The following is an 18,287-nucleotide window of genomic DNA, read 5'->3' as shown; positions in this document are numbered from 1 at the left end:
CTTCCCGATGATGCCTCAGCAATACAGATAGCCGTACCGTTCGTGCGACCACAATGAAGGGGTATCTGTTGAGAGGCCACACGAGAGGGGCAACAACCTTTTCAATAGTTGCAAGGGCAACAGTCTGGACGATTGACTGATCTGGCCTTGTAACATCAACCAAAATGGTTTTGCTGTGTTAGTCCTGCGAACGGCTGAAAGCAAGGGGAACATACAGCCGTAATTTTTCGCGAGGACATGCAGTTCCACTGTATGGTTAAATGATGATGACATCCTCTTGGGTAAAATATTCCAGAGATAAAATAGTCCCCCATTCGGATCTCCAGGTGGCGGCTACTCAGGAGGACATCGCTACCAGGAAAAACAAAACTGGCGTTCTGCGGATCAGAGAGCGCAATCTCTTAATCGAACGGATAGACTAGAAAATTTCTAAAGAGAAATGCATAGGTTAAAATTAGATATACCGGGAATTAGTGAAGTTCGGTGGCAAGAGGAACAGGACTTCTGGACAGTTGAATATAGGTTTATAAATAGAAAATCAAATAGGGGTAATGCAGGAGTGAGTTTAATAACGAATAAAAAATAGGAATGAGGATAAGCTACTACGAACAGCGTAGTGAACGCATTATTGTAGCCAAGGTAGACACGAAGCCCACACACACCACAGAAGTACAAGTTTATATGCCAACTAGCTCTGCAGCTCATGAAGAGATTGAAGAAATGTATGACGAGATAAAAGAAATTATTCAGATAGTTAAGGGAGACGAAAATGTAATAGTCTTGAGGGGGGGGGGGGGGGGGCGGAATTCGATAGTAGGAAAAGGAAGTGAAGGGAAAGTCGTAGGTGAATATGTACTGGTGGGAAAGGAATGAAAGAGGAAGCCGCCAGGGAGAATTTTGCACAGAGCATAATTTAAATATAGCTAATACTTGGTTTAAGAATCATGAAAGAAGATTGTATACGTGGAAGAGACCTGAAGACACCAGAAGGTTTCAGACTGATTACATTGTGGTTAGGCAGAGATTTAAGAATCAGATTTTAAATTGTAAGACATTTCCAGGACAGATGTGGATTCTGACCACAATTTATTGGTTATGAACTGTAGATTACAAGTGAAGAAACTGCAAAAAGGTAGAAATGTAAGGAGACGGGACCTGGATAAACTGAAAGAACCTAAGGTTGTAGAGAGTTTCTAAAGGAGCATTTGGGAACGATTGCAAGAATAGGACAAAGGAACACAGTAGAAGAAGAATGCGTAGCTTTGAGAGATGAAATACTGACGGCAGCAGAGGATCAAATAGATGAAAAGACGAGGGCTAGTAGAAATCTTTGGGTAGCACAAGAGGGACTGAATTTGATTTATGAAGGGAAAAAAAATATAAAAATTCCGTAAATGAAGCAGGCGAAAGCGAATGCAAACATCTCAAAAATGAGATCGACAGGATGTGCAAAATGGCTAAGCAGGAATGGGTAGTGGACAAATGTAAGGATGTAGAAACATATGTCACTAAGGATAACATAGATGCCACCGAGAGAAAAATTAAAGAGACCTTTGGAGAAAGGAGACCCACCTGTATGAGTATCAAGACCTCAGATGTAAAACAAGTCCTAAGCAAAGAAGAGAAAGCAGAGAGGCAGAGAGGTGGAAGGAGTGTATAAAGGGTCTATAGAAGGGAGATGTACTTCAGGGCAATATTATGGAAATGGAAGAGGACGTAGATAAAGATTAGATGGGAGATACGATACCGCGTGAAGAATTTGACGGAACAGTGAAAGACCTAAGTGGAAACAAGGCTGCGGGAATAGGCAACATTCACATGACAAAACTCTTCCACTTCGTGAGCAAGATGTATGAGACAGGAGATATACCCTCAGACTTCAAGAAGAATATAATAATACCAATTCCAAAGAAAGTAGGTGCTGACAGGTGTGAAAATTACCGAACTATCAGTTTAATCAGTCACGGTTGCAAAATACTAACGCGAATTCCTTACAGACGAACGGACAAATTGGTAGAAGCAGACATCGGGGAAGACCAGTTTGGATTCCGGAGAAATGTAGGAACACGTGGGGAAATACTAACTCTACGACTCCTCACGGGAGATAGGTTTAGGAAAGGCAAACCAAAGTTTATGGCATTTGTAGACTTAGAGAAAGCTTATGACAATGTTGATCGGAATATTCTCTTTCAAATTCTAAAGGTGTCTTGGGTAAAACACAGGAACCGAAAGGGTATTCACAATTTGTACGGAAACCAGATGGCAGTTATAAGAGTTAAGGGGCAGGAAAGGGAAGCAATTGTTGTGAAGGGACTGAGACAGGGTTGTAGGATATCCCCGATGTTATTCAATATACAGGGTGATTCAAAAAGAATACCACAACTTTAGGAATTTAAAACTCTGCAACGACAAAAGGCAGAGCTAAGCACTATCTGTCGGCGAATTAAAGGAGCTATAAAGTTTCATTTAGTTGTACATTTGTTTGCTTGAGGCGCTGTTGACTAGGCGTCAGCGTCAGTTGATGCTAAGATGGCGACCGCTCAACAGAAAGCTTTTTGTGTTATTGAGTACGGCAGAAGTGAATCGACGACAGTTGTTCAGCGTGCATTTCGAACGAAGTATGGTGTTAAACCTCCTGATAGGTGGTGTATTAAACGTTGGTATAAACAGTTTACAGAGAATGGGTGTTTGTGCAAAGGGATGAAAATGTAGCACGCATCCAGCAAGCATTTGTTCGCAGCCCAGGAAAATAGACTCGCAGAGCTAGCAGAAAGCTCCAAATTCCACAATCAACTGTATGGAGAGTCCTACGAAAAAGGTTAGTTATGAAACCTTATCGTCTGAAATTGGTTCAAGCACTGTCTGCAGCTGATAAGATTAAAAGAATCGATTTCTGTGATTTTATCCTTGCTCAAATGGAAACAGATGAATCTTTCGCTTCAAAGATTGTGTTTAGTGATGAAGCAACTTTCCACACTAACGGGAAAGTCAACCGTCACAATGTCTGTGTATGGGGCACTGAGAATCCGAGGGAAACAACTCAGTATGAACGTGACTCGCCTAAGGTGAACGTTTTCTGTGCCATTTCAGCCAATAAAGTTTTTGGTCCCTTTTTCTTCGAAGGTGCTACTGTAACTGGACTACAGTATCTGGAGATGTTAGAGAATTGGCTGTTCCCTCAGCTCGAACAAGAAGCACAATAATTCATATTTCAGCAGGACGGAGCGCCACCACATTGGCACTTATCTGTCCGTAACTACCTGAACGTCAACTACCCGAGGCGATGGATCGGCCGCCAGGCAGCCCGTGACAGAACACTTCATCACTGGCCTCCAAGAAGCCCTGATCTTACCCCCTGCGATTTTTTCTTATGGGGGTATGTTAAGGATATGGTGTTTCGGCCACCTCTCTCAGCCACCATTGATGATTTGAAACGAGAAATAACAGCAGCTATCCAAACTGTTACGCTTGATATGCTACAGAGAGTGTGGAACGAGTTGGAGTATCGGGTTGATATTGCTCGTGTGTCTGGAGGGGGCCATATTGAACATCTCTGAACTTGTTTTTGAGTGAAAAAAAAACCTTTTTAAATACTCTTTGTAATGATGTATAACAGAAGGTTATATTATATTTCCTTCATTAAATACACATTTTTAAAGTTGTGGTATTCTTTTTGAATCACCCTGTATATCTCCGACGTTATTCAATCTATATATTGAGCAAACAATAAAGGAAACAAAATAAAAACTTAGAGTAGTAATTAAAGTCCATGGAGAAGAATCAAAACTTTGAAATTTGCCGATGACCTCGTAATTCTGTTAAGAGACAGGAAATGATTCGGGAGAGTAGTTGAATGGAATGAACAGTGTCTTGAAAGGAGGATATAAGATAAACTTCAGCAAAAGCGAAACGATGATAAAGGAATGTAGTCGAATTAAATCAGGTGATGCTGAGGGAATTAGATTAGGAAATGAGACACGTTATGTAGTAGATGAATCTTGCTATTTGGTTGGAAAAATAATTGATGATCGTCGAAATAGAGCGGATATAAAACGTAGACAGGCGATGGCAATAAAAGCGTTTCTGAAGAAGAAAAGTTTTTTAACACTGAGTATAGATTTAATTGCCAGGAAATCTTCTCTGAAAGTATTTATATGAGTTGGAGGCATGTATGGAAGTGAAAGATTGAGGATAAACGGCTTAGACAAGAAATGTGGTACTATAGAAGAATGTGGAAGACTAGATGTCTATATCACTTTACTGATGAAGAAGAGCTGAACGTAATTGGGGAGAAGAGTAATTTGTAGCACAACTTGATTAGAAGAAGGGATCGGTTGGTAGAACACATTCTGAGGCATCAATGGATCACCAATTTAGTACTGGAAGGAGGCGTGGAGGGTAAAAATCATAGAGGGAGACCAGGAGATAAATAGACTAAGCAGATTCAGAAGAATGTATGTTGCAGTAGTTATTCAGAGATGAAGAGGCTTGCACAGGATAGAGCAGCATGGAGAACTGCATCAAACCAGTCTTTGGACTGAAGACTACAACAACAACAACAACTATCCAGATTTCGGCTTTTATGCCATTCTTAATTACATTGCTAAAATTTGCTAGACCATTTCTTTGTCACAAATAGTTTTCTGTTCAGAGCGACCACAGCTGAAGTAATCCACGTTTCTGAAATAAATTGCTTTCAGCTGTATATGAACTTCTACGGAAACGCGACGAGTTTCGTAATTTCAAATCACATCTTCAGGTGTACATACGCCAGTAAGCCATTTAAGCCCTGGTGTGGGAAGGATGGAGCCTCAACCTTCTCAAAATAAAATACTGCTACCCGCAACAACCAGTGCGTCATCGTTCAAATTGGCCAGTAGAGAAGCTGACTTGTTAAAAGTTCATTTACTTCACGAAGCGTGGTCCTACACGGCGAGGCTGTTGGATGCTGTCCGCAGCTTTCTGGTGTGATGTAAACGCGCTTTCATCATGCTAGTTTGTCAACTGGTCAGTTTGAGCGATGACGCACTGCTTGTTGTGGGTAACAGTACTTTATTCTGAGTCACCCTCCTTCCTATACCTGGACTTAAGTGTTTTGCTGACGTATGTACACCTGCAGATGTGATTTGAAATCGCGAAACCGGTGGTGTTTCTGTACAAGTTTATATACAGCTGAAAGCTGTTTATTTCAGAAATTCGCATATCTGTTAAGGCATTCCAGAGCAGGTAAATTTCTTATACTGATACATGATATCCGGTTTGAGTTGAAATCTTGATAATGGATTACAATATTTCTCAACTTTTTCTTTCGAATTTCTTTTACTTTTTTTCATTTCTGTCACTAATTTTAATGACGCGGTCCTCAAGTGTACATTTCTACAGAAATGTTTTTCCCATATGAGCGCATTCCCATGCCAAAAATAAGAACTATAATATCATCAAAAAGGTGTCAAGAGAGGAGCGTATTTATGTGGATAAATAGTCACAGTGAAAATCAGGGAACTGGTGTAATGTCGCTGTCGCTGAGGACAATCGCAACAATGAAGTCTGTGGCATAATTGGTTTCCGCGGTAACTGAGTATCACTTTCTGAGCTGTAGAAAGAGAGCGTGGGTGAGTACCATAATGTTCTTTCGAGTTCTGAGGGATCTCCTCATTGGGGAATTCTATTATGGGGCGGTCAAACCTGCGGTTAGCTATGCCTCTGGTAATATACAGACCATAGGCATGGACGCGTATTTTTTGGAGGAGTTTAAGTCTGAGAGCAGGAGGCGCGGCCACGGCGAGCACGCCGCGCGGATGGCGATGCAGGCGGCTGAGGAGCGGCCGTGTGGGCGCGGGCTGGCTGCTCCAGAGGGCGCGCCGCTGCTAGTGCGGGCAGCCGCCGCTGCGTACCGCGGCGCCACCGGCACCGGCGCCTATGGGGCACCCCGAGGCTCCCTTGCAGCCAGCGCCAGAGCAGTCTACGGGGACTTCAAATTTCGGCAGCAGATATAAAGCTCGCACGTAAGTCAGCTGTTCTCTCCACACACTACACCGAGTCACTTCGTCCATCATAAGTGGCCAATAAGGAACCATGTGAAATTGAAAGGCTTTCTTGTCATTCTCGTCAACAGACCCCAGAACTTCTCCATTCGTTCACCTCCATTTTCTTCTGTTTGTAAGTAGTAAGACTTTAGTACACCTTTATTCAGTTTTTTCCTTGAATATCTTGATGTGTTCAGTGGAGTTCCTCTTCTCATGTCTGTTATACTGCAGAAGACGGTTAACTTTTCTACGTGCAACTTTTGAACAATTATAGACGTTTATAAAATATTTTGACCTAGACAAATTGTGAACAGAGGCTCATAAAATAAAGACCGACGCATTTTCACAACTGCAAAAATCACTGAGATACATGTATTAACTTTTTTTCATGCAGAACAATGCTATTTTGTTCCAGAGCAGGAGTGCAGTACAAGAAAAATTCAGGGCCAGAAAATTATAATTAACATAAAAAACATAGTCTATAAGAATTTCATTTGCTGCCTGCTAGTTTGCCGTGTTATTGTGATCATTTGTCACCTACTGTGAGCTCTTCATATTCTGATGTTTGTCATCTAGTGATACATGGAGCTGGCTGCACACTATGCGCCCCAAACCCAAATAAAACGAAATAAAGAATCAAATCGTTTCAGGTCTCATCACGGATGGACGACGGCGCCGCATCACTGCAATCTGGATTCGGGCATGGACTTCTAGACGACGATCTCAGTGCGAGTTCGCTGTGGTGATAGGATCCGACACGGAGGCTGATGGTCATCTTCAGCAGCTTCACGGCGGGAACCCTCGAGTCCTGCCTTAGGGGGACGCCCACCCTCCCCCACACACCGTAAGGTGGCTTGCGGAGTAAACACCCGCTGTGTGTGCTAAGGGCCTGCCCTTCTGAGCCGGCAGTGACGCTGCGAACTGCCGGCCTCTGCCGGACGTGGCGCCAACCTCACCAGCAGCAACACGTCGTCTCACGTGGGAAGAGCCCGTCATCTCCAGGGTGGACCCGACACGAAGACGACTGGCTTCTGGTTGACCAGCGCTGACACATTCGGACCGTCTACACCCTATCAACTTCTGCTACAGTACTTGAATTGGGTTTGGTCAGTGTTATGCATGGAGTATTGATGCTGTTGGACTGGTCTCAGAGATGTCTGTAACCTAACTGTGTGAATTTTGTCTAATAAATGGTATGTGTTTCATGCTAACAGAAAATGATTTCATCACTGTGATACATAACAAAAAGTTCCACTTTGGAGTTGGATTACTCGAGTGGCAAAACAGCTGTAATTTTACTCCTGCGTTCCTTAAATGCCGTCGGCCTGATGTGATTATAAAATTTCTTTTAAAATATGTTGGAGCAATTATGGCGGATATACTGGCTGTGGTGACGACACTTAAACGATACTTAAAATTAAACATCTTAAAATGGTTGAATAAAATGTGACTATGGCGTAATTAGAAATGAAAGCCCACCAAAAGAAACCACAAAGCAAGAGCCACCAGACATAATTTCTGTTACAATGAAATGAACACCCTTAGCTGCTTACAGGCGTTGACATACGTCAACGGGGACAAATGAAAATGTGTGCCCCGACCGGGACTCGAACCCGGGAGCTCTTGCTTACATGGCTGACGCTCTACCCATCTTTTTTTTTATCTCATTTTGTTCGCTTCTGTTCGTTGTATCTGCTCGGGACGGACGTCGTAAGACATCCGTTTAAGTTCGTTGTTGATCGATTAACTCAGTTTTTTTTTTTTTTTTTTTACAGAGGGCAGCTAACCCTCTGACCGAACACGCTGAGCTACCGTGCCGGCATCCATCTGAGCCTCCGAGGACACAGAGGATAGTGCGACTGCATGGATTTATCTCTGGTACGCCTGCCGCGAAACCCACATTCTCAACATATTGTCCCGCACTACATTCGTAGTGCCCCTGCCCATTATACTCGTTACTCGCGGCGCGTTGCTGAATCCCGTAAGAGTTCGGGCACTGTTTGTGCATTCGCACAGAAGAAGAAGATGGTCAAGTGGCCGGTGAGCCTTGACTATATACATACTGAGATGGTATCTTTTCTTTCGGACATGTCCGAAAGAACAGATACCGTCTTAGTATGTATATAATTTGCGTTGTTCATGTCTCCTCTCCCGTAGCAGCAGCAAAGACACATCCTTCGATTTTTTTTATCTTTGCTATTTTACAGTTTCGCCTGTGTAACCACTGTCAAGCGTATATTATTCTGCGTGTCCAGAAACTATTTCTTCAAATAAACACAAGAGGGAGAGAACATCAAAGCAGATATATTTCGATAACGAACATATTGCCTCCGCAGTCAGCTTGTAATGTTAGGGAACATTTTGTTAGTGATGCTGACGTAAGCAGTTGTGTGGGAGTCACTGATCGGCACTATGCGTTAGTCGACTTCAGTATTACTGCACCTGGAAAAGTGGGCTATTCGGTCGTCTCGTGTGTCTACCTCTGCGTTTGAAGCCGAATAGAATGTCCTCTTCTATTTGAACGGCCAGACAAGTTGCCCGTTAAGTTATTCGGACTCCCATGGTGTAAACGACAGTCCAAATAATCAATGTGGTTTTTGTTTACAGCAATGTCACCATGTGAAAGTATTCTAGGTCATAACTTGGCGCAGTTTCTTAGGAATTTTATTCGGCAAACGACTCGTTAATATTCTCCAAGCATCGACATTTGGTATCGGATTACTCCAGTATCTCGCCTTCTTCAACTATCTTTCGAAATACCAGTGCAGTCTGTCTTGTTTTACGTTAAATTGCTGTGGGTCAAAAACTTCCATTCGTAGTCTTTCCTGAATTCTCTGCGACCAGTATTTCTCCAGGAAGGCCTGTACAAATTGTTCATAAGTTCGACAATGATCTACCTCTTCGGCTGCCTAAAAGCGTGCAGCACCTTCTATGAAACCAATAACGAACTGAAACTTTTGCATTTCTGACCAATGAGATGTAAAACATTTCTATTAGCTTTCACAAAGACAGTGGGATGTGTTTTCTTAAATTCTTTTGAGAAGACTGGGAATTGTCTACGATTTATTAGAGCCTTGTCTATTATGACTGGCTATAGGTCACGCATTATATTACCCGATTACGACGCCTTCCCACGCCTTTTCAGAGGTAGCAATGCTAAGCATGGTGACACTGGCAGTAGTGGAGCATGGAGTTACTGGGAAAAATAATATATTCAAAATGGCGGCTGGGCTTTCCCCACCCCCTATGACATCAGACTTCCCTCAACCTATTGGTCATGATGGTAAATTGTGATGGGAAGCAGGACAATTGGGCTACCTCCACTAACCTAACTTCCACACTTCTTCACCTACTCCTATGATCTCAGCACCACCCATCACCAACCGCCTCGAAACGGTGAGAAGTTCAAAAAATGGCGGGAAATAGAGCAACTGGGCTATTTCCACAAACCTAAGTCCAACCAAACCTATGACATCACCCATCCCTTCCACCCCCTCGCCCTCTTGTGAATTAGTGAGCAAGATTCAATCTGTGCTGAGTTGCATAAGAGGAAGGACATAAGGTATTTACTTAAATATCTTGGTGGGAAATGTATTCTTGGTGGTAGATTGTCTTCCACACTCTGCTGCTCTGCCCCACTTTCCGCCATCCTCCATCCCCACTTTTGTCCAATTGTACACGTGTATGTTCATCTCAAATGCCCAAATCTGCAGTACCACCACCAGAGAGTGCTCGAAACTGTCATACAGCCGCCCCCTACTTTCCGCCACCCTCATCCTACAACTTTCCGATTTTGTGCTGGTTGTTTGGAGGTACTTTTATAGAGAAAAAAATTTGAGAGTTCTACACTTAACAAGAAAGCTGAGTGGGCTTAGTTTGTTTTCGTTGCTGGAGTCAGGGATATTAAGGCACTATTTTTTATTTTCCTCACTTTTCGAAGCACAGTTCTACAATGGAAAACCCACACCGGTGTCTAAGCACAGACGGGAAAATCAGAATAATAAAATATATATATAAGTTCATGACATGTTCTTAAACCCACACAGATCGCGAAGAAAAAACGGCATACAGCAGATCAACTGTTGGTCTGGAGATGCTCCAAAGCCATAATGGCGGATGGGACGGGGCAGCATCCAACCTGTCCGAACTAGAGGAGGCTGGTCTGCCCGGACTTGTCTCTGATAAGTCGAACAAAGAAGACATCACATGACTCTCTGACGTCACAGAACTTTCTGTAGATGCCTTGTACAGACTCCTATGCTCCTCCAAATGATGTCTTATGACACTGACGTCATGGAATTTCCTGTGAATGGAGCATCCTGAAGGTTTCTTTCTGAATTTACGTGCCAAAACGTTGCTGCTGGTGTGGGAGCACTGTCCGTCACTTCCTACAGATGGACAAATTATGAGTATTTCAGCGTAAAACTACTTTGTACTGGTTGAAAAAAGAATACAGCAGTCATATTGCACTGACAGTTAAACCTAGCAAAAGTGGTCTACAGATCATGATTTCTGAAACTGCCGCCAAAGACACTTAGTCAAGGATACCGCTCTGCTACTATCGAGGAAGGCTTGAATTTTTCGGCGTGAAACCAATCTCCAACCAAACTGTGTCACCACAAATGATTATATCACCATACCATATCGCTGTAGTAAATACAATTCATATGCTACACCACGCAAAATCATCACTTCTGCATCCTGCATATAGCTATCGACCACCAGAAATATCTAGAATTTCATGTATTTTCACATGGCTTGCCATGTATCAAGCCATTTAGGCGGCTGTTCTTGGTATCAGCCACATCACTGAACGCTGCCGTTCTAGGATGTCAACATTTTAGAGAGGGCATTACATGGGGCTTGATGCAAACTACTGAGTTACTAGAATCTGTGAAGATCTTTACATGAAAACTCCAAAATAGAGGAAACTGATAGTTCCACTCATATTTTTTAACGAATACTGATGTCAATGATATAACGGTTTCCAGATCATCCTTGTATTCTACAGAGTCAACTAAGGTTTTACTGCTCGTAATCATACGTGTTTCTCATGCTTAAAGACTCAGCAAATGCAACTTCCACCGGTGTTTAACCATTTCGATGCAAACAACACATCACAACCGAAGTTCTCTCAACCAAAGAAAGATACCTCGCAGTGGAACAAGAGGCTTCTGAAATTCTCAGACCTGTTGGACCAGCGACACTCAAAGCATGAGAGACTTGTGTAAGATTGCTATTTTTTGATGATGTTAATATACGTAACGGAAAATGAAATTGAAGAACTGTGGTCAGAGAAACGTTTGCTAAGCGACAGTACCTATGGCTGCGATGGCAGCACTGTGGAGTCATAGAATCTCTGACATTCGGAAGTGGATAGCTGCGGTGTGCAGCAGACGGGTTTCGTTGAGTGTACAGTGTAGTGCATGGACTTACTTTAGGAACTATGCGAGTTTCAGATTTATTATGAGGAGGAATGATGACTCAGAACAATGTTTGGATAACATATTGACATAAAAAGATTTTGAAATGAGTGACAATGTATCATTTGATGAGATAAAAAGTTTATTTTTCTTTTTGTAGGCTTGTATTGTTGGTCCACTTCACTCTCTTCACGGTCGAGTCTTTGATCATTATTCTATTGATTGATCTTCTGAGTTAATTTACGGTACCTTGGAAGTTATTAGATGAAATGAATTTTCATATTAGAGTCTATAATTGTTTCTTTGATAAGTTCCTTCGTAACTGAAATTTCAGAACTTATCTGAGATAGGATTTGAGGCTGGATCCACGACACGTTATGGCCGGGATAGGATTCAAAGCTGAATCCACTCTCTATAGTCCGGGACAGTGTCTGAAGGTGGATTCACCAGCAGTAGGTTCAGCGCATGACCTGGGGACCACCCACGTGAAACCAGTACAGGCGCACACACTTATAGAAAAATAGCAGAATTGTGCTAGGTACTGACAACTGTACTACGTTCACAATCAATTTTAAAATACATGACTAGAAGTGATGTCATGATCACATGACCAGAAGTGTCATAAAATCATTAAAATTGCAAAAACTGACGGAAAATATCCATAAATTGAAGAAAAATACGCCAAAACGCGAGGAAATTAAGGGAGAATGAAGGAATACTTTCACGTCTGCTTGGTGCAGGAAAATTCTCTTACTTGCTAACGAGTGTGTGACAGAAAGAGGAATACAAGAAAATGTCGATATGATAGCACTGAGAAACAGGGGGCGATTGTTTTTCATGGACAGCGATAAGATTGCTGGAATAGATTGCTTAATGTGGATGACCACCAAATATGGTATAATACATTTATATATGTCGGATCACAATCCTAGGCGTGACCATATAAACTATCAGCAACCACGTTATAGATTTCTGTAAAGTTTCCTTAGCCAAAGAGCATTGTATTACCAGCTTGGGGACAACACTATACAACTACAGAAAGGATCGTGTGTTAGATACTGTAGAAGGCTGTTTATGTGTTTTAAACTCTAACAAACAGTATTTACAATGTGTTCCTCTGCAGTCTCTATCAGTCACAGATACCTTACAGAACAGTAGCTATGTGGTTATTAACTACACTTTGTTGTATGTATATTGAGATAATAGCAATTGACATGGATCTGCGTTAAAGGACGGTAGAAAGCAGATGGAGCAATCGGTTGAGAGGGGTTGTAGTGAAGCACGATTTAATGGTTGACTGAAAATGCATTCTAGAAAGAGGGAGATGTTGCGGAAGGTAATTTGTGACACATTTAACCATTTTTTTACGTTGTTCTCACGGTTTGTAACAGTTGTGTGGTATAACCTGAACTCAATTCGTATACAACTGCGTATTCTGTGTTCGACTGTGAGGTGGTGTGATCTGTGTGTCACTCTTCTTTAGCAGGGCTGGAGACTGTAGTGAGACAAGCCGTTACAGGTCACTCTCTATCTGTGTGTCGCCAGTCTCAGGTCCGAATTCCAGAAGCCTGTTGTTCGACTGTAAGTTGGTGTGATCAGTAACATCACACTTATTTGTTGGGGTTGTAATGAGACAAGGTTTTGTCTTTGTGCCGTCAGTCCGGCACGTTCGCGAGTTCCAGAAACCTCTTGTTCAACTGTAAGGTATACCGTAAATCTACATGTTTCCCGTGTTTATTTCGTTTAGAGAACATCGATTGTGATTGTTGTTTGCATCGAGATGATGGAGCACCGATAGAAGTGCCATTTGCTGGTTCTCTAGACAAGAGAAACACGTACATTTATGAGTGTGAAACTTTAGTTGACTCTGTGAAGTACAAGGAAGATCAGGAATGTGTCGTATCATTGACATCGTTACTCGTTTAAAAATACGAGTGGAACTACGGGTTTCCTCTATTTATTCTAGTTTTCACGAATAAATCTTTGCATACGACATTAAGTTTCAAACTAATCATTTGGCTTCTAGCACGTCCCACGTCATGACCTCGCTAAAGTTCTGGCTCTCTAGAGTAATAATTTCCACTCTTTATCTTCGGAATTATGCTATGCAAACGATCAGTAGCAGACTGCTATGTGGTTGACATGGAGAACAGTTGCGGAAATGGTATGATATTCTGGAAAACCACGTGAGAGTATATGAAATTCTGGACACTTTCATATGCTTTTCGATCGCTTAAGCGTAAAAGTGTGACAAATATCGTCGTTCTTTAGCCTGTAAAATTGGATATTGCAGCTGATACCGTTTTCGAGATCCTTAAACGAATTCGCGATTGATGAAGCATTTTCATTGGCAGAGCTCAGAAAGTAAAAATTCTTGTAATCCTAGAGTCTAGAGATGGTCGCAACTCGTTGTAGAAACCACGGCAGCAAGCAGGCCAGATCGGAAGCAGTACCATTAGTGGACGGCTTTGTGTCAGAGGAAGAAGCCCAGCCTTTGTACGCCAGTTCAGATAGTGGCCGCTGTCCACGGAGGATGCTTCGATCACACATTAGACCAGCGCATGTGGTTGTATTTGCCTCGTGACCATTGGCCGCGGTGGATGACCGACTGAACTCGCGCGGTATATCTAGCACTTTGCCTATGTGCTTCTATTTTTGGGATCTGTTTGTCTTCGAGGCATATGTATGTGTGTCTGGTGGTCAATAGCTATATGCAAGATGCAAAAGTTATGATTTTGTGTGATGTAGGATAACAATTATGTTTACTGCAGAGATATTGTATGGCTGTATAATCGTTTATGGTGATATAGCCTGGTTGGAATTCGGTTTCACGCCGAAAAATTTAAGCCCTCCTCGATGGTGACAGAGCAGTGTACTTGACAAGTGCCTTTGGCGGCAGTTTCCGGTTTACATGATCTGTAGACCACTTTTACTGGGTTTAACTGTCAGTGCAATTCGACTGCTGTATGTTTTTCAATATTTAAAAAATAGTTTTCGGCTGAAATTCTCGTAATTTGTCCCATCTGTAGAAAGTGGCGGTCAATGCTACCACACCGACAGCAACATTTTGTTGGGTAAATTCAGTAAGAAACATTTAGGATGCTCCTTTCACAGCAAATTCCACGACGTCAGAGAGCCACAAGGCGCCTTTAGAAGGACCATAGGAGTCTCTAGACACTGGTTCGAGCATGACACTGGCAGAACAAGGCATCTACAGAAATTTCTGTGGCGTCAGAGAGTTATGTCACGTCTTCGTTGTTCGAATTTTCAGAGACAAGTCCATGGAAACCACCTTCTCTAGTTCGGACAGATTGGATGCTGCCCCACCCAATCCACCATTATGGCTTTAGGGCATCTCCAGACCACCAGTTGTACATGGAAAATTCACCAAAAATTCCAGCCACTTTCTCATCTGTAGGACAGTGTGTGCCTGTTTTACTCGGATTTTTCGTGGGTTTCAAAATATGTCATGAACTTGTATATATATTATTATTTTGATTTTCTCGTCTGTGCCTAGACACCAGTGTGGGTTTTTCATAGTAGCACTGTGCTTCGAAAAATGAGGAAAATAAAAAATTAGTGCCTTAAATTCGTTGACTTCAGCAGCGAAAATAAACGAAGCCCATTCAGCGTTTCAGAAAGGTGTTGAACACCACACAGCTGTAGGACTCAAAATTTTTTCTCTTTGGCAGTACCTCCAAACAACCAGCACAAAATCGAAAATTTGTGGAGTGTGGGTGGCGGAAAGTGAGGGGTGGCTGTAGAATAGTTTCAAGACCCTCTGGTGACAGTATTGTGGACTAGAGCAATCTGTCTTCAAACTTTGAAGTGAACATACATATGCACAGTTGGGGAAAGTTAGGGGTGGGGTTTGGCTGAAAGTGGTATGGGCAGTGGCGTGGGGAGCACAATCTGCAGCAGAATAACAACACCAAGAACATGTTTCCTGCCAAAGTAAATAAATAAATACCTTTTGTCCTCCTTCTTCTGCAGCTCAGCACAGATTGAGTCTTTTGCCACCAAATCACAAGTGGCGAACTGGCTGGAAGATGTGGGTGATGTCATGGCATTGGTTGGACATAGGTTAGTGGAAGTAGCCAAACTGTCCTGTTTCCCGCGATTTTTCGAATTTTCCACCATTTCCAGGTGGTTGGTGGTGGTGAAGGCGGTTTGATGTCATAGGAGTAGGGGGGAGGGGTTCGGGAGTTAGATTAGTCGAGGTAGCTCAGTTGCCCTGTTTCCTGCCAAAATTTCCCGCTGTTCCTAATGAGTGGAGGGTATGTGACGTTGTTGGGGTCGTGGGGAAAATCACGCCACTGTCATTTTGAATAAATTATTTTTCCCAGTACTCCCATTGCCCCACTACTACTCACATACGTTTGACAGCTAGAAAACTGTTCTCCTTCACTTTTATCTCAATCTGACTTGGGCAGAACAATGTTCGCGTGACTATTGTCTAGTACTGCTTTTCTGTTTTGATTATCTGGTGAAGACAGTTCGTTCGGAATATCTCTTTCACTGATACGATCGGAATGAATCTTATGTTCTTTTATTGGATATCACCATCCATTTTAACGAGGATTTTATGTTCTTTTCGTTTCTGGTCTCTTCAACTGCGTCAGCGTAAATTTTTTGTTCCCAGACACATTTTTCAGCTAGTGTAGAATCGCTGTCAGCTCGCTCATTTAATCTTTTTGCATCGTTACTGATACGTTCGCACTCGGTATTTAAAAACGTTTGCCCTAAGGCCAGAAATCCTACGTCTTGCGTAACGTTTTGTACATTATCCGGTAAATATTCGCTCGTAGACTGGATTTCCGATACATGCGTTTGAATTGTTGTTACCACTTGAGCTAAGCTTTCAAGTGCCCTTTGTAAACTGCCGTGCGCATTTGCAAGTTCCTGAACCTGATGCGCACTTTGACCTTGATCTTCACTCATACTAGAAAGTTTTTGCCTAGCTCATTGTACATACCGGTAAATTTTGTATCCAGTTTATCGGCTGCATCTGTCAACTGTGTGTTCAAGTTAGAACGCAAATTTTCGAAGTAGCTGGAAAGTTCGTGACTTTTTCTTCTAAGGTACTGAGTCTTTGATCTAAATTGCCCACAAAAGAGAACACGTTTGTGATTTTTGTACAAGTCTGTACATAAATCAGTAGTCATTCATATTAATTTCTGTAAGTGTTGCTCTACGGTTAATACCTGCGAAAAATGGTCGTCTAATGTGCATATAACGTGAGTATGTGTGTGTCCGTTCCATTTGCTCAGTATCGTGCTCGGAAAATTACCTACAATCGTTGTATTGTTTATTTTGAAAAGATGCATTTCGTATTGAGGATTGTGAACTAACCTCCGCGACTGTTAACCATGTGACATCATCTGATCTCATATTCGGTTCATTCGTTGCAGTTGAGTTCAGTTGTTTATTGTTTTCCAGTGTGGCATTGTCATTCTGTTGAGATGCATTGTCGTTTTCACTATCTGATAAATTAGATTCTGATTCAATATTTTCGACACCACTACCCTTAGTATTAATTTACTCATTGACGCTTGGTTCCATTTATACCGACAGCAGAAGATAAGCACTGTAATTTAATTATTGAAACACAACACAAGCTCAATCGTTGTGGAAAATTTACAATTGTAATGAAAAATCAACTCTACCATAAATATTGTTGCTTTCCAAAAGGTTTTCAACAGGTTTAGGATCAGGATATTGTGACTAAATTGCTCCTGCATGCCATTATCTCTGGAATATTCTTGATGCTACCTTGGGTTGACGTACTTCTGTTCACGTTCCGTAAATCTCATTCACTTGTCTCTGGAGAAAATTTTCTTCAGTTTCCATAATTGCATTCGGTTTCTACTGGTAACATTCTCCTTCTCTTATTGTATCCTCACTGTCAATTATGTGGAAAAAAAGCACAATACAAGTAGTTTTCAACAGTCACTGTTACAGTTACATTACTTCTTACTTACAATCCGAAGATTGCGGAATCTGGTCTCTGTTCGGTCGGCAGTGTATTATATCCTATTTTACTACTGGCTGAATAATGAATTAGGGTTTTTGAAATGGAAATGTTTTATGACTTAACTGTAAGGTCACAAACAGAAGTTAATGAAATGCTCTTACGGCCAGCTGCCGAACAGACACAATCAAACATATCTGAAATAAACTTTCTAGGAAACTTATTAGTAAATGTTCTTAATTGTATTTCCATCTCAGTGGGAAACTTTACCTTACCTGTCTGCTGACATGGCCGTCTTGAATGCAGCCATTGTAGAATTTACTAGTCGTTGACCATGTCGCCTAATGAAAGAAACTCATATTTTGGTGCGGTTAGGTGAACTGTTCGTCAAATAAATAGACAGGCACTGTGTTTTACATGATATTATTTATGTTAATCCAATATTATTAATAAAACTGTTTCAATAGGAGGAGCGATGAAATGTTTGCATCCTCTTTTCATCACGACACACCTCAGACCTCTCTCTCCCTGCCGACAGACAAAAAAAAAGTGACAAGTCACACTTCTCTAAACTAACAGCACCTCTGCAGCAGCACACCGCTTCCTTTTTTATTTTACATATACTTCTTTGGAAATATCTGGCATGTGCCATAACATAAGAAACCGTGTCAAAAGCCCCCTGGAAACCTAGAAATGTGCGATCAACTTGAAATCCCTAGTCGATTTCACTCATGTAAATGAAGAGCCACTTGTTTTTTCCACAAAACAATATTTGCTGTATCATTTACGACAGATTGCAGTATTACAGTGCTAAAGCTGATTATAGGATACCTAAAAATGTGTGTAAGAATTTCTGTGAAAATCTTA

The sequence above is a fragment of the Schistocerca serialis genome, chromosome 6 (assembly GCF_023864345.2).
Source record: "Schistocerca serialis cubense isolate TAMUIC-IGC-003099 chromosome 6, iqSchSeri2.2, whole genome shotgun sequence".
In the NCBI taxonomy this organism is placed as follows: domain Eukaryota; kingdom Metazoa; phylum Arthropoda; class Insecta; order Orthoptera; family Acrididae; genus Schistocerca; species Schistocerca serialis.
Note: the sequence above shows the minus strand (reverse complement) of the source record.